General features: G+C 38.3%; 1 protein-coding gene and 1 non-coding gene across 22 annotated transcripts in view; both read left to right on the top strand.

Annotated features, from left to right (window-relative positions):
* Window positions 1-15,952, top strand: part of Robo2 (roundabout guidance receptor 2) — a 1,555,468-nt gene that overhangs the window by 734,134 nt on the left and 805,382 nt on the right. The gene's annotated exons all lie outside the window — the stretch shown is intronic.
* Window positions 10,450-10,592, top strand: LOC115488698. Its single transcript, XR_003951999.1, has one exon. It is a non-coding gene; the product is annotated as a small nucleolar RNA SNORA48 (small nucleolar RNA).

The raw sequence follows: 15,952 nt of genomic DNA, 5'->3' as shown, positions 1-15,952 counted from the left end.
ATATGCTCAACTTTTCTTTTTTACCATTTTTATTGAAAATAATTTGCTCTCATACAGTGTATCCTGGTTACAGTTTCCACTCCCCCAAGTCCTCCCAGCTCCTCCCTCGCTTCCTACCCACTTAACTCCATGCTTTCTTTCTCTCTCTCTCTAGAAAACAAATTTGCCACATCTACAAAAATAATCACATTTTAGCATGCCTTTCACCTAATATTTTTCATTCATGGCAATCTTTAATATTCCGGATGAGTCTTATTTCCCTCTTCAGTATACTTAACTTTATCCAACAACACAAGGATCTGTTGCTCTGTAAGGCTTCCATTCAGAACTGGTTTTTATTTTACTCATTTGTGCACAGTGTGGTCCTCTTCACCTGGTCCCTCCCCACACTCTTCACTCACTTTCTTTGATTTGGATGGACCCGAGTCTGTTGGACATTTCATCTTCAAAGCTGCACTTCTCCATTAGAAGTGACTATCTCAAGTTATTCGCTAATATAAACTTCAAATGCAAAACGTCACTTGAAAGCTTACAGGCGAGGTCTACGCTTGCTCCGAATGCACAGCTGTTTCTTCCACACTGCCTCCCTCTTCCTGTCAGGACCAGAAGGCTGGAAGCTGGAAGCAGGCTGTTTTCATTTCAACCATGTGAACAATCTTGGAAAGCCAGTCTTTGATCTTTGGGGGGATTTGGGACACACTGTGTGATAAAATGTCTTTTGAGATTTATTATGATGTTACAAGAAAATTTCAGCTGTGCCCAGAATGAGGCTGCTATTCATCACCAAGGAGTAGGGAATATGTTGGGAGTCACTCTGATGTTGAGCTGGAGGGGATCAAGTTAGATGCGGTTCAGGAGTAAACCCATAGGAGGGAGTTCTTGATTCTGAATGAAATATTTCTGAGTAATTAACATTGATCGAATTGTTCGATAAAAATCTGAAGGCAGGAAAGAGTAAACCAATCTAACAGGTGGATGCCAGCTAGAAATCTGTCATTTGTGAATGTATGTACATATATATGTATGTAGGCTGACATGTTTGTGGGTATAGGTACACACACACACACACACACACACACACACACACACACACACACACACACATGCGCGCGCAGGTGTCTGTGGAAGCCTGAAGCTGAAGCTTTGGTGTTGAGTATCTTGCTCAACAGCACTACAGGTTACAACTGAGGGAGTATCTCACTTCACTCTGAGCCCTCTGATGGGGTGTTGCAGCCATCCATCTATCCCTGGGCATCCTCTAGCTTTGCCCCCCTCCCAGTCCTGAGGTGTCTAACCTCAGCTGCACTTGCTCATGCTTTTATGTAGGCTCTAAGGGTCTGAACTCTCATCCTCACACTTACATTTTACCAATGGAACCATCTCTGCAGACATGGACTTTATTATTGTTGTTATCATTACTATAAGAAACAAACAAAGTTCACCCTTATTGAGATAGGCAATATATCATCAACTCTATGAATTTAGACTGTGCAATTTAATAGTTCTTAACCCATTAATGTGATTCTACCACCACCACCATGAAATTAGGAAGGGACATCTACGAGTTGCTTGCCCATTTCATCACACCATACTTCAGGCTCAGGCCTGGCAACCATTGTCTACATTCTGTTTTCCCATCTGTCTACTCAAAGCACTTGTTCAAATGGAAACACTTCATACGTGATCTGCCATAAATGCATATTTTATGGAGAATAATATTATTTACTGAGTTTTATACATATCCCAGCATTTATGTATACTAAATTTTTATTACTTAATACTATTTCATATCTTTTAGGGAAAAAGTGATTTTAATTTTATACACAAAACATTAAAAGTTTACTCTTAAAGGAAAATCTAGTTGCACATATATCAATGTATTTTTTTATATTGCAAATATCTTCCTTATAAATAATGAACACAGAGTCTGGTGTCAGAATTATCTCCTTAAAATTATGAATAATTCTAATGCAAAATGATTTAGTTTATTATTTTTAATAAAACATCCTGTCAATATTTATTTCTGAAAATTGATAAAATAACAGCTTTATGAAGAAATAAATGTTAATTTAAAATTTGTTAGATTCTTTTTATATTCAAAATTGTTATACATACACTATGAATTGGAGATAAAATGTGTTTTTGTATAAGAAATCTATTTTGATAAATGTTATGGTTATTTCTTTATTGTATTTGGCTTTTGTCTCTTAATGACAACAGTTCCTTTGGAAGGCCCTCCTATAAAGGCAATTGTACTTTCTTACATCTCATCCAGGAATGGGATCAGTTATCTCCAGCAAATACTCTTCTACTGTTTGAACATGCTACTTGGTGCTGCTGCTTACAGACTTCCTCTCTTAGCCATAATACTCATTAGAGTCTCTTAAAATGAACTTCTATTATTCAAACATCTCATTAATAGCAACATTTCAAGTTGTGGCTTTTCAACTTGCCTGGTTAAACTTCATGTATCCCATCTTAGACATATAGAATCAGAATTACCAACCATGAAAATCAGAAAAACAAACAAACAAAAACAAACAAGCAAACAAACAACCTATTCTTTCCTTGTCTCTCAAGGCTCTGTCTGATTAGACATTCAAATTAAATAGTTTCTCATTAACTTTATTTGACAATAGCATGAACTTCTATAATTGAATAGTCAGAATCATCTTTGTAGACACTGTTAGATAGTGGCAGATTCAAGAAGGGAATAGTTGAGGAATCACCTTAGGAATGAGCTTGATTAAGAGCATGAGCCTTGTAACCATAGGACCAAGGTTGAACTTTGGGGTGGAAAAGCATTAGAAGAGACAATAATTATATCATAAAAATTATGATGAAGGCCTTGATATGGGAAAACGGAGAGCTTTCATCCCATTAGGAAAACATGAGAGGAAAAAGCTTAAAGAGAGAGTAAGAAAGGCAGTCGTCCTAGGCAGCATGGCAGAAGTACCAGACATACCAACTTCCCTGAAACAAGTGGGGGATGTTTTAACTTTCATTGTCTTCTCAGCTTTGAGTTTGCTTATACTCCATCATATTCTCCAAGATCTGCCCATTCATAGAAAAGCCTATTCTCCTTCATCCAAAGGTGCAAACTTTATGGTATATGGTCTAGATTCTCCAGACTGAAGCTGATCTCTGAAGTGACCAAGGTCTTAAAGTGGCAAACCAATCACCCAGCATGCACTATGATATATACTCTACCTCAGAAACAAGAAAGGCCACTCACAGAACATAATATTTACGTATGTATGTATGTATGTATGTATGTATGTATGTATGTATGTATTTATGTTCTTCCCTTTTCTTCCATGAGACTCCAGTGTCTATTTACTTCCTAGGAATACCCTTTAGAAGTTTTTTTTATGGTGGTTTACAATAAAATGTCAATACTGTGCTTAATATTAACCTCCAGGATATCTTGCCTTAAATCCTGGCCTGTTAGCTCCAGTTAGGTGGTTATCCTCCTCCTCCTCCTCCTCATCATCATCAAGTATTATTATTACTACTATTATTTGTTTCTCTTCTCTCGCAGATGCAAGGCATGTGCGCTGCCAATAAGTTGTATTTCTAGCTTATAGAAATGATTTTTCCATCTATGGGGGAAGAGCTTGAGATGAGGAGCTACTTTTGTCTTAGGGACTGTTCTCCTGCTGAGAAGAGACAGCATGACCCTAGAAAGTCCTGTAAAAGAAAGCATTTAATTGTGGCTTGCTTACATTTTTTAGAGTTTTAGTACATTACCACCATGGCAGGGAGCAGGGTAACAAGTAGGCAGACATGATGTTGGAGACGTAACAGAATTCTACATCTTGGTCCATAAGCAGCAGGAAAGGAGAGAGAGCTATTGGACCTAGTTTGGGCTTTTGAAACCTCAAAGCCCATTTCTTGTGATGCACTTCCTCCCACAAGGCCACACTGTCAGTATTTTGTCTAAGCTCTGTCTCCCAGTTACCAGGCAACAGCCAGGTTATGCCTGACTCACTATAAAAGGGAATGCTTTCCCCCTCCTTTCTCTTGACTTTGCTTTTGCTTTTTGCTCTGCTCCTTAATTCTATTCTTTTAAAATATTTTTATTAGATATTTTCTTTATTTACATTTCAAATGTTAACCCCGTTCCTAGTTTCCCTTCTGAAAAATCTCTTATCCCATCCCCCTACCCCTGCTCCCCAACCCACCCACTCCCACTTCCTGGCCCTGGGATTCCCCTATACTGGGGCATAGAACCTTCACAAGATCAAGGGCCTTTCCTCTCATTGATGACCAACTAGGCCATTATCTGATACATATTGAGCTAGAGCCACAAGTTCCACCATGTGTTTTCTTTGATTGGTGCTTTAGTCCCAGGGAGCTCTGGGAGTACTGGTTAGTTCATATTGTACTTCCTCCTATGGGGCTGAAAACCCCTTCAGCTCCTTGGATACTTTCTCTAGCTCCTTCATTAGGGACCATGTGCTCTGCCCAATGGATGGCTGTGAACATCCACTTCTGTATTTGTCAGGTACTGGCAGAGCTTCTCAGGAGACAGCTTTGTCAGGCTCCTTTCATCAAAATTTTGTTGGCATCCACAATAGTGTCTGAGTTTGGTGATTGTATATGGGATGGATCCCTAGGTGGGACAGTCTCTGGATGGCCTTTCCTTCAGTCTCGGCTCCACAGTTTGTCTCTGTAACTCTTTCCATGGGTATTTTGTTCCCCCTTCTAAGAAGGATTCAAGTATCCACATTTTTGTCTTTCTTCTTCTTGAGTTTTATGTGTTTTGCAACACATCTTGTGTATTCTGAGCTTCTGGGCTAATATCCACTTATCAGTGAGTACATACCATATGTGTTCTTTTGTGATTGGGTTACATCACTTAGGATGATATCCTCCAGATGCATCCATTTGTCCAAGAATTTCATAAATTATTTGTTTTTAATAGCTGCATAGTACTCCATTGTGTAAAAATGTACCACATTTTCTGTATCCATTCCTCTATTGAGGGTCATCTGTGTTCTTTCCAGCATCTGGCTACTATAAATAAGGCTGCTATGAACATTGTAGAGCATTTGTCCTTATTACAAATTGGAGCATCTTCTGGGCATATGCCCATACCATCATGTGGCTGGCCCCTCATGGGGAAGAGATGGCTCAGCATGAAACTGCTGAGGCACCTCCTCCCTCCACACCTGATTCACCTTCACCAAATCATATCCCCTCTCTATCTTTTTATAAACGAATCACATACCTCCTAATTCTTCCCAAATAGGGCCATTCCCTGATGATTAAGCATTCAAATCTATGAGCCAATAGGAGATATTCTTCCTCAAACCACCTTATAAAAGATTGATCTATAGTCATAAGGGCTCTTATCAGGGAGAGGTGGAGGACATGGTATAGACGCAGACAAGTTGAACTCATCTTGGAGGCAGGGGCTACAGTCACTTGAGCACATATCAAGGATCGTCAAAGTCACTAGAACTGGAAGGAAATAAGAAGGGTTACTCTGGAGCTTCTGCAGGGAGCCTGGTAACAAACCAGGCAACTTTAGCCATTGATCCTCCCCAAAGACTTCCCATTACTGATCTGTGAGAGAATAGCTTATACCAGGATAAGCCACCAGGCTTGTAATAACTTATGACAACAGCCACAGGGAAGTCATGCAGTGTCCGCGAACAGTCTTTTACAGATTTCTGCCCGTGTTGAATTGACTGACAGGAGGTTTTTATTGGATTTACTTTGTTCTGATCCCTAAAATTCAATGTGAAATCAATACTCACTAACATTTTTCTTTCTGAGGCATAAATGGTGTTTGATGTGTTCTGGGAGAACAGCCCGTATTCCATACATCCCTAAATTCTTGTGGTGTCTTACACATTTCTGTTTCTTTTAGTAAATAGTGAGGACTTTGCGATGATGGCGAGACACTGGCGCTAAACCTTCCTTGTAAAACAAAAGTAGGCATAAGGCCATAATCGCTATGGCCCCTTACTAGGAAGAACCCCATTGCATTTCCTGCACATTCTAAAGCCCTTTCCACCTTCTGTTTTGAGAAACATTTTTTGAAAATTTAATATACTCGCAAAATTTAATATATTTGCAAAATTTAATATATTCGCAAAATTTCTCACTTCCCTCCAAGCCCTCCCATATACTCCCACTCCAAATCCATATTCCTCTTCTTCATAAATCTTATTACATGCATGCATGTACACACATATACAGCCCCCAATACAATCTGCTCACTCTGTATAATGTTATATGGGTGTGTGGTGTGGAGGTTGATCATTTGGAATTGGATGATCAAATGTTCTCTTCTCTGAGGAAGACTATTTCTCCCATCTTAACATTTCCTGGATGTGTGTAGTTCTTTTCGTGGTCCTGAGGTCTTGTGGTCTTTCCTCAATGTACTTTAGCAACTCAATTGGTGGTCACGTTCAGCTCATGCTTGGGTAGTTAGGTTGGTGAAAATTTATAGGTGTAGCTTCCAATCTTATGAGGCAATACAATTTCATACCAGTCTCCCTGATCCTCTGTCTCTTACACTCTTTATGATTGGAAGGTTGTACATTCGCTGAGTCAGTGTTCCCTCAGCCTTGTGTGCAGGAGAGTTTCACTTTTGGACACTCAGAAGAGGAAAAGCAAGAAGGTAACTTCATGATTCTTTTGTTTTCTGAGAAGCTAAAGTTTTTGTTAGATTGAAATATTTTATTTTAGCGAAGTGGGGCAATGTAAGCCTCTGCACATTTTCATTAACCATAACACCCAACCAATAGTGTTCTGAAAACAGAGTCCTTGGGTTTGTCAGTTTCGGAGACAGTTTTCATATAAAATACATAAGCCTTGTGGAATCTTCCTAGCTAACTGTGTCTTTTAAATATGCTTCATTTATCAGATGAATGATAATGTCTAAAATTCTACAACTAATGCGAATTACTGAAAATTGGTATTGATTAGAGGAAATATAAATTATGTTTAAGAATACTTCTGAAATATTTTTCTTGAGTTGGTTTCTCTTAATATGAGTGAATTATCCATATATGGTCAAGAAAGTGAACATCCTAGAAAAAAATGTGTCAACCTGTTCTTCCCAAATTAATTAATGTAAATTACCTCACAGGATATTGAAATGCACTCAATGCCCTTGCTTTGGCTCTCTCGCTTTGTGTGCTTCCTGCCATGCTTTCAGGGAGTCAGTCTAACCGTGTGTCTGTCACTCATTATTAGCTGACACTCATGACTTCTATTATGTATGTGTTTCTTCTATCAACCTGTCCTTTTTCATTTTGATTATGGTAACTCTTAATTTTCAGAAACATTTACTATCACGAAAACATATTCAGAAAAGTATTAGGTCAACATCTTTATTGGTTATTTACCTCCCCCAGCTTACCACACACACACACACACACAGCCACACCTACATTTTCAGTCTTAATTTGTCTGCAAATGAAGATCTTCAATGGAGATTCCATACTTCTCTCCCCACTTTAGATATGCCTTTTTTTTCTTTAACTGTTTCACATTATGCAATTTTTAAAAATACCTTTTCTGATACTGTATTTTTCTTAAGTATGAAGTTTTTTCTTGCTTTGGAAAATGAGCAAGTTTTTAGTTTATGATAAAATTGGAATATATGGAATTATTCTGTTTAATTTTCAGTGTATTACCCTATTAGTTTTCAAAATAATTTTATTTTTCCTAAATTACTGTAACTTTGGAGGTGATTGCCAATCTTATTTGTCAGTATGTGTTGATTTATTTGTTTTAAAACATTTGAGTTTAGAATTGTCTGGGCCTTCACTATGAGGTTTTATTCACATTATCAATTCTACAAAACAGTTTTCACTGTGAACTAAGATGCTAGAAATACATATATTTCAATTATGTTCCCCCAGAGGCCAGTAATTATTGGAAAAGCAGTTAACTGGTTTTATAGTCAACCTTTGTCTAAAAATTTGTCCCTGAAACCTGCAGTCTAATCATCCTGCATGGCAGGGCACATGGTGAATATAAAATTGTAGCAGCAAGTCTGTGGGAAATATGTTTGAGATCTCCTTATTGGCCTGTATGATTGTGCCAGAAAGTATTTTGCTAAAATTCTTTCTTCATTTCATTTATTACATCATTTTGAATATTTGAAAAAAATATTTCTATTTTCTTTATTTTATTCCCTCCTTCTCCCCTTCATCTTCTTTCTTCTTTTCTTTCCTGGTAGTTTTGTGCCCTAATCACTTTTGCTAGATGCTGGTCCCATTTTTGAGACATTGATTATGTTGTTGAGGTTCCTCATCTGAACCCTGTATTTCTGCAGTCGAACCATCCCATGTTAGAGATTTCATATTACTTTAATTATCCTTCAGTGCATTGCAGAGCTGACTAAGTAGAATGAGCTCTATCAATGGATCTTGATTAGAATATTCTAAGAACTGCATCTTTCAATATATTCCATATAATGTGTATTATATATTAACATTGTTCCCAATTGTTTAAAATGAAGATGAATTCTAAGATGTACTACTAAACCATATTCTAGGTAATGACTCTGAAAACATTGTGGAAATACTCTCTCCTTTTCAGAGCATTTATCACTCTAATCACTGTGTTTTATTAATATCATCCTATAAGTGATAATAAGAAACCAGCCTTATTTTAAGCCTTAATATATCCATCCATCTTTTCTAACTATCATATCTATAAGTCGAAAAACAGTGAAAGGATATACAAATTCAAATGTTTAGTCTAGTTTGCTTTCTTTTCATTGATCGTATGTACATTTGAACATTTTAAATGTTCATTATATATACACAAGGTATATTATACACAAGGTCTTGAGAGATATGTATCCTTATAATTGGCTTATTTTCTTACTTTGAGTTTATAAAACAAATATTTTCAAGTGTCACATTTTGTCCACACCATCTTTTCCAATTACACTCTTTGACAGCTTCTCCTGTTTAACCCACCTTTGAGCTAAACTCTTGTTCAACTCAGTCTGCACGCCTAATTTTATTACTAAAGAATGCACACATTTTATCTATCAGAGCTGCCTTAATGGCATGGAAATGGCAAAGGTGATGCAAATGATTTTATTACATTATATTTATTAACACTTTAATTACAGCAATGGCTTTCAATGTACATTTATTTCTCTCTATTTTTTTTAATGTTTACGATTCACATACAATTTGTGGCCAGTAATATCTGCAAAAGTGAAACTGGAAGTTGGTTTTGAAGTCTTCCTGTACAGTAATAAGGTTGGTGGACTCTCTCCTGAAGCCTGTAGGAGACTTACTGCTGACTGAAACCAAGAGCAGATGACAGGTGTTTTAGAAATAATGGCTAATGATGAATATCATGCAGAATGCATTGATGGGAATGAGAGCTGGCCAATTAACTGGCAAATGTCTCAACTCTTCACTGACCTCCAATGTTTAATATTTATTAGGGTATCAACTCATATTATTGATTTTAATGAGTGGATCATAATGTTCTTTGCTATACCAAAGCACTTCTATTAGACAGTTGATAATGCAAAGAAGGAAGTGAAGACAAAAGAAAGAGAGTTATTGGTGAACGATGAAGTGTCTATCAGGTAATGATGCGGTACCAGGGATCCATTCATTGGATGTCTGTCAAATAGAGCATGGTGATGGACCAACTACATAATTTAGCCAGCAACTTTTATCTCTGTACATAGGGCCAATGAATATATTTTGCCTTTTTCTTATTTGATAGGCAAGTGTAGGTTTACGAGAAGATCAATGGATTTTTCACAGCAGATCATAATGGTTGATGTATGTTCCACCAGACGATCCCAAATTGCTTAGATCCTAGAACACAGATGACACTGCAATTAATTGAAGAGACAAGCTTCCCATAAAACAGTAATCATAATTTAACAATTCTCTTCACCTTGTTTCTTTCTCTAACAACAGCACCTTGCCAAAAGCAACGTAAAAGGAAGTGGCTTAGATCGCTCTTAGTTATAGGGTTTAGTGTATCCGTGCAGGGAAGTCAAGAAGGCAGGAATTTTAAGGGGATAGTCTATTAAACCCTCAGCTAAATTAACTCTTTGATCCCTAAATTGATTTTCTCAGGATATTTAACAAAGCAGGAGAAATGAAAGAAAGACAACGATATTAAGAACTGAAGTTTATGAAAATGTGTCCAGAAAAGTCATCTTGTAAAAAGAAGAGAGATGGTTGCTGGTTTGGAAATCATATAGACATACATAGTTTTTATTTTAATGGAAAATATATTCGTGAATAGTGCTTACCTGGTAGGTATGTGATACTGCTTGATAATTACCAATATTAATTAATGGAAAATCTGCCTTGTATGACTATTATTAGTTCATACTCACGTTACCTTGTGTATCATTGATTTAATCTTTGTTATTAAAGACTTGATTATTCAAATATTGAATATTAATCATAATCAGAAATCCAATGCCCACCTCCATGCCCCAGCAATGGGGAAAGTGACACCTTGTTGATGGAATTGATCTTATATCAGTCAGTGGCAGAGCAGGTGGCAGTCCTTTGTTCATCCTAGCTTGATGTCTGGCTTGGTGGCCAAAGCTGCCTTATGCCTAAGGCTCATAAAAATCAAGTCAGATCAAATCCAGGCAGCACAGTGCAAAAGGAAGAATTACAGATGGAGACTTTTCGACTGCAATGCCACCCAGTGAGATACTGTCCACCACATGGCACAGGTGGGCCATAGACACTTGCTTGTCACCATACCACACAGCACAGTCAGAGGATATTCTCCAGGGCCTTAGCAGCCATTTGGTCAACATGCAGCAGGAGCAAAAATGCATAGTGTGCAAAAATGTAGTTCTGAGATGGATGAGAAAAAGGGCTGGAACAGCTTGAGCATTATGGAGGGAGATGGAACTGGAGACTCCAGGGTAGAGAGGAGTAGCCTGTTGTGAGTCACCAGCCCATGACCTGAGAACATGGTGAGGTTCCAGTGCAAGCTGTCAGTGAGGGTCACGACTGAGTACCTGGCCATGCATTGGCAGGGAATGGTATCAATGTCCGTGGCTCATATTACCCTAAGCAAACATGAGGATGTCTCTGGTGTGGGTAGCCATAGGGAAAGACTTGGATGTCAAGTGGCTGTGCATAACAGGCCCTATACCTCACTCGATGCAGAGCTCTGGTGAGCTGGTCTGATCTCTCACCAAGTGGAAGAATCTGGGAGATCAGTCACTGAGCATTGTCAAGGTAGAACAATCAAGCTGGTGTCAGGTGTGCAAGTAAGCCAGCCCCTAAAGCATGAGTGTGGGAGAGCTGACCTTGCCACTTGTCTGCAGTAGGGTATCATGGGCACAGAGGTGATGCCCCCACACACTCACCTTTCATCTCTGTCAGTCAGGTAAGCTCCCACGGGGTCATACACTCGGGAGAGATAGCATTACTGCTCAACACCTGCACCACCAGGTAAGGAGCAGGGTGGACCCTGTGTCTCATCTGGACATTACAGCAGAGCTGGCTTTGGTCTCCATCAAAATACAGTTGAGCTGTCCCCTAGGACAAGAAACCAGGAGAGCTGGCCCTTCATTTGTCTAGTGTGAGGCAGCATGGGTAGTGGTGATGCCCTCTTCCTCCCTTGCCACCTGTATTCATCAGGAGAGTGGACCTGTTGTCATGAGAATGGAAGAGCTAGTCCTGACCTATCACTTGCTGTAGCACTATGGAGAGTAGGCTCTGTACTTCTGGGCAATACAATGGAGCTAGCCCTAATGGTAGACGCATGAGCAAGCCAGACCAAGAGTGGGAGAGTGGGAGAGCTGTTTCAGCCCCACACAGACTATAGAACTTGGCATAGTGGGTCCTGAAACTTGATTTTGCACCACAGTGGAGCTGACTTTGGAGGCATGGGTGTGAGTTGGCCAAGGACATGAGAGCAGGAAAGCTGACCCTAACTCATGTTGATGGGAACAGTGCTGAAGACCTGACCCTAATCCTATGTATAGGGAAAGCTGTATGCTGACCAGCTCAGTCACCACCCAGGTCCAGATCCAGGGCTCTGAATTGACCCACCCCCAAGTCTATATCATCCGCAAATGGTTGGGATACCTGAAAGACCCAGACTTGCTGCAGGATCTACAAGACACAGGATAACCAGAAGGAGTACCGATGAGAACATAATATTGATGGTATCACAAAGGCCAAAGATTTAGAACCAGACCAATAACTCATGAAAATGAACATTGGTAAATGAAGATGTGTAGACAGAGGGATATAATGAGAGACACCTTGTGACACAAAACAGTTTTCAAGATGGAATTCTTCCTATGCTTGCTTTTGTTGTTAGTGTTGTTGCTGCTGGTGCTGCTGCTACTGGTGGTGATGGTGCTGCTGCTACTGGTGGTGGTGGTGGTGGTGGTGGTGGTGGTGGTGTGTGTGTATCTTATTTGAGGGGGAAGTTGCAAAGGCATAGGATGGAGATGAGCAGGACTAGTGTATGTGATGTGAACCTCACAAAAAAATCAATAAAAAAGTTTAAAAAAAAGAAATTCAGTATCATGGTGTCAGTAAATCTAGTGTTTAGTCAGGATATGGCGTTTTTCACATAGTGATGTTGTTTTCCCTCTTAAAAGAAATCGTAAAGCATCACTCCCTGTATCCACAATTGGGGTAGAGCAGAAGACAGTTCTATCATGTCTTTTGCTAAGAATGAATTAATCACATTTGTGGGGACTTTTTTGACGTTAGTGACCATCTAAAGTCTTTACTTCTTGATATAGTTAGATGAAGTAAGAATTTCAACATGTGACCTTTAGACAAAGTCATCACTCCATAAGTAACCCTCATTTACAATTGTTAGGCTATTTTAATAATTAATAATGATTAACATATTTGCATTTCAGCGCACTAAGGCATACTTTCCTTCAGGAAAAGCAAAAGAATATCTGTAATAAGTGGAACATTGTCCTAACTAACTTTTTCTCGGTGAAGCATATTTAGCAGTGATGGAGAGGGAATATTAGCGATTACCAATAAGAGTCACTGTGAAATGCCTCCAGGTAAACAGCATGGTCCCTGCATTTGTAAAAATGTTTCAGGGCTTTTGTTAGATGTCTCACAGTCTAGCCCCACAGCTCAGTACGTTGGTGACTACCTGGAAAAACTGCTTTTCATGAAATTTCCAGAAAATGGATTTTTGTCACACAGAGCTTTAGACTAGTTTACAAAAACCAGCTCTGGACACTCCTCAAAGGGACAAGACAGTTTGACCTGACAAACCACTTCCGTGAACCTGCGCTATTGTCACTCTCTCTCCTATGCATGCCACCTTTTTCAGAAAATAATTAAGTTTGCTAAGTAGATAGGAAATGGTATTGCTTCATAGATTAAATTTGACCCCCAAGTCCAATAAAATTGATAGGATAAGTTTTCACATTACATGTAAACTGAATGTATAGTCCACCTTTCTATTGTTTCGTAAGAATTTCAAAGTCATAGCTACAAGACATAAGCAGCATTTTAAATAAGTCTTCATAAATATTTGAGAAGAAACAGTCTGATAGATGTTTACAATTTAGTCCCATCTCCATTTATGAGGGTTTGTGGCATAGTGATGTTGCTAGTTCATTCAGGATTAAGGCAGGATGTTAAGATATTAAGTGATCTCTACTTTCAATCACTAATTAACCCGTTAAATAACATAAGTGATGATAATAATAGTAATGGCAAGCTTCTCTTCAAATAATCACTTTCCTTGGAACATCTGTGCCAATAATGCAAATACACCTTATAATTACTGAGAATGAGAGGTAGAAAATAAATAGGTACAAATGTGTCTATATTATTTGATATAATATAAACTAGACCTTGGAGTTTTATTAGAAGGACTGTCATAGCACTTTATTATTGAACTGGGTAATATAGTTTATTTTACTTTGAACCTAAAGATTCAACGTTTACACCGAGTCGAGACAATTTGGGGACAAAGTATAAAGTATAAAGTAAAGCCATTACCATTTGCTACTGTTCTCAGCAGAACTTGCAGCACAGCCACAGGAGGTACTGTGTTGTTGGCACTAAATGGTATTTAAAATATTTGAGGAGGAAGAGAGTGGTGACGTTTCATTGCTGCAGCACACTCAGTCCTGTCCTTGTGTTCATTCCCAAGCTGTGTGCGAGTGCGCTCTCTGAGGAACACCTTCTGCATACTTAGGGAGACTGACATAGAGCTGATCTTAACATGGGTTTAGAAGTCAGATCTAATTATTGCATGCCTTACATACAACAATTATAATAATAATTGTAAAGTAATAAGTAATAATTGTAAACAATCTAGATGAAGTATACACAGGAACCCCAGTAAAAGGTTATTAGTGATAATCGTCTTCTTTTGTAGCAAGAACCAAGCTGTCCTTAATGTTCTTAAACAAGATTTATCACAGTGACCTTTCCACGAGCCATGGCTCTTTTCCCCTCTTATTCCTTCCTCTCATGGTTTTTATTTTAATAGAGACATTTCTTTCTCCACTTACAAAAGAATAATTTTGCCGTTTTATTTATAAGTTATTGCTGACAGTTGGGAACAGTTTCCTAAGAAGAATCAAACAATGAGCAAACAATTCAAAATTTTAAAGGCTGACTGATAGTCTTGACCAGCTTTTAAAGTCCTGTATGACTTAGTATTATAATTTAGGATTTCCACAAATATTGCTATTTGCTGGCATCAACCCATCTTTCCTGAGTCCTGTTTACCCTTGGCTTCTGGCCATTCTGTAGTGGGAGAAAGCTTTACATCCATGAACTTTCAAACCTCTGAGAATGCAAATAGAAATAAAGAAGGGATGGGGCAGCCCATGCTTTCACTGCTCTAGAAACAGTGCAGAGCAAAGGTGTAGAGATTATGCATAAAGAAATCCATCAATTTGATTCATTGTCCACGATTTGAATAGATTTGTAGCTAAATAGCATTATCGAGAGATAAAGACATGTTTCTTTTCTTTCCGTTTTGTTTTGGCTGCTTTGGAGACAGCATCTCACTCTGTGGTCTAAGGTGCCCTGATGCTTACTGTGTTTCACAGGATCCCCTCAAACTTCTGGCAGTGCTTCTGGGATTATAAGCATCAGTCAACAGAGATGTCAATTTCTTGTACCAATAAAATACTGCAAATCTAGTCATAAAAGGCCTGTTCCTTACTAGGCTTATGTTCTCTTGATCAAATAAGTAATAATACGTAAACGTTTACAAGGCAAGGCTTGTTCAAAAGACAAGGCCATTTATGTATCTCAGACTCGGGAGCATAGAGGCTTTGGACTTGGTGGAGTGGTGATATGAGAATCATCCTGACTCATCCAGGATCCCTTCTAGATTTCTGATCTCAGTTTGCTAGATAGATGTTTTATCGCATATCTAATATATGACCATCGAAAGTGCCCCCACACTCTGATCATTGTTTCTGAACAAGGATAAAAGAGAGACAGGATGGCTCCCAATGGAGAGATCAAAAGAAAGGGAAAACTGAACCAGGGAAGCAGTCAGACAGGCAACATTTCATTACTGCTCTGAGTAGTTTGATGTTGAGTGATAGGAACAAGCGCTAACTGACATGGCTGAGGGATGGAGAAGGTAAGACATGTAGAGTATCCTAGATAAGATTTTCTATAAAGGCCTGAAAGAAATGGTGCAAGAAGAAGCAGATAAGGTTAAAAACTGTTTTGTTTTTTTTTTTTTCATTTTTATTTGCTTTTGCTTCTTTAAATCTTTATGTATGTACACATATAGTTATATATGTTATATATAATAATCATTACTTTTATTATAGTAAGGGCATAGGAAAGGGTGATATGCTCTTTATTCATTGCTTTCATATATAAGAAAATATTTGTTTATAGGTGAATAGAAGTTTGAGAAAAATAGAAGTTTAAGTTGTGTAATGGATTTTCTTTTTATTGTTTAATTAAAACATTTACATCAGTTATGCCCTTTATAT

This window comes from Mus musculus, chromosome 16 (assembly GCF_000001635.26).
Source record: "Mus musculus strain C57BL/6J chromosome 16, GRCm38.p6 C57BL/6J".
In the NCBI taxonomy this organism is placed as follows: Eukaryota; Metazoa; Chordata; class Mammalia; order Rodentia; family Muridae; genus Mus; species Mus musculus.
The sequence above is the reverse complement of the archived record's forward strand: the minus strand, read 5'-3'. Positions and strand labels throughout refer to the sequence as shown.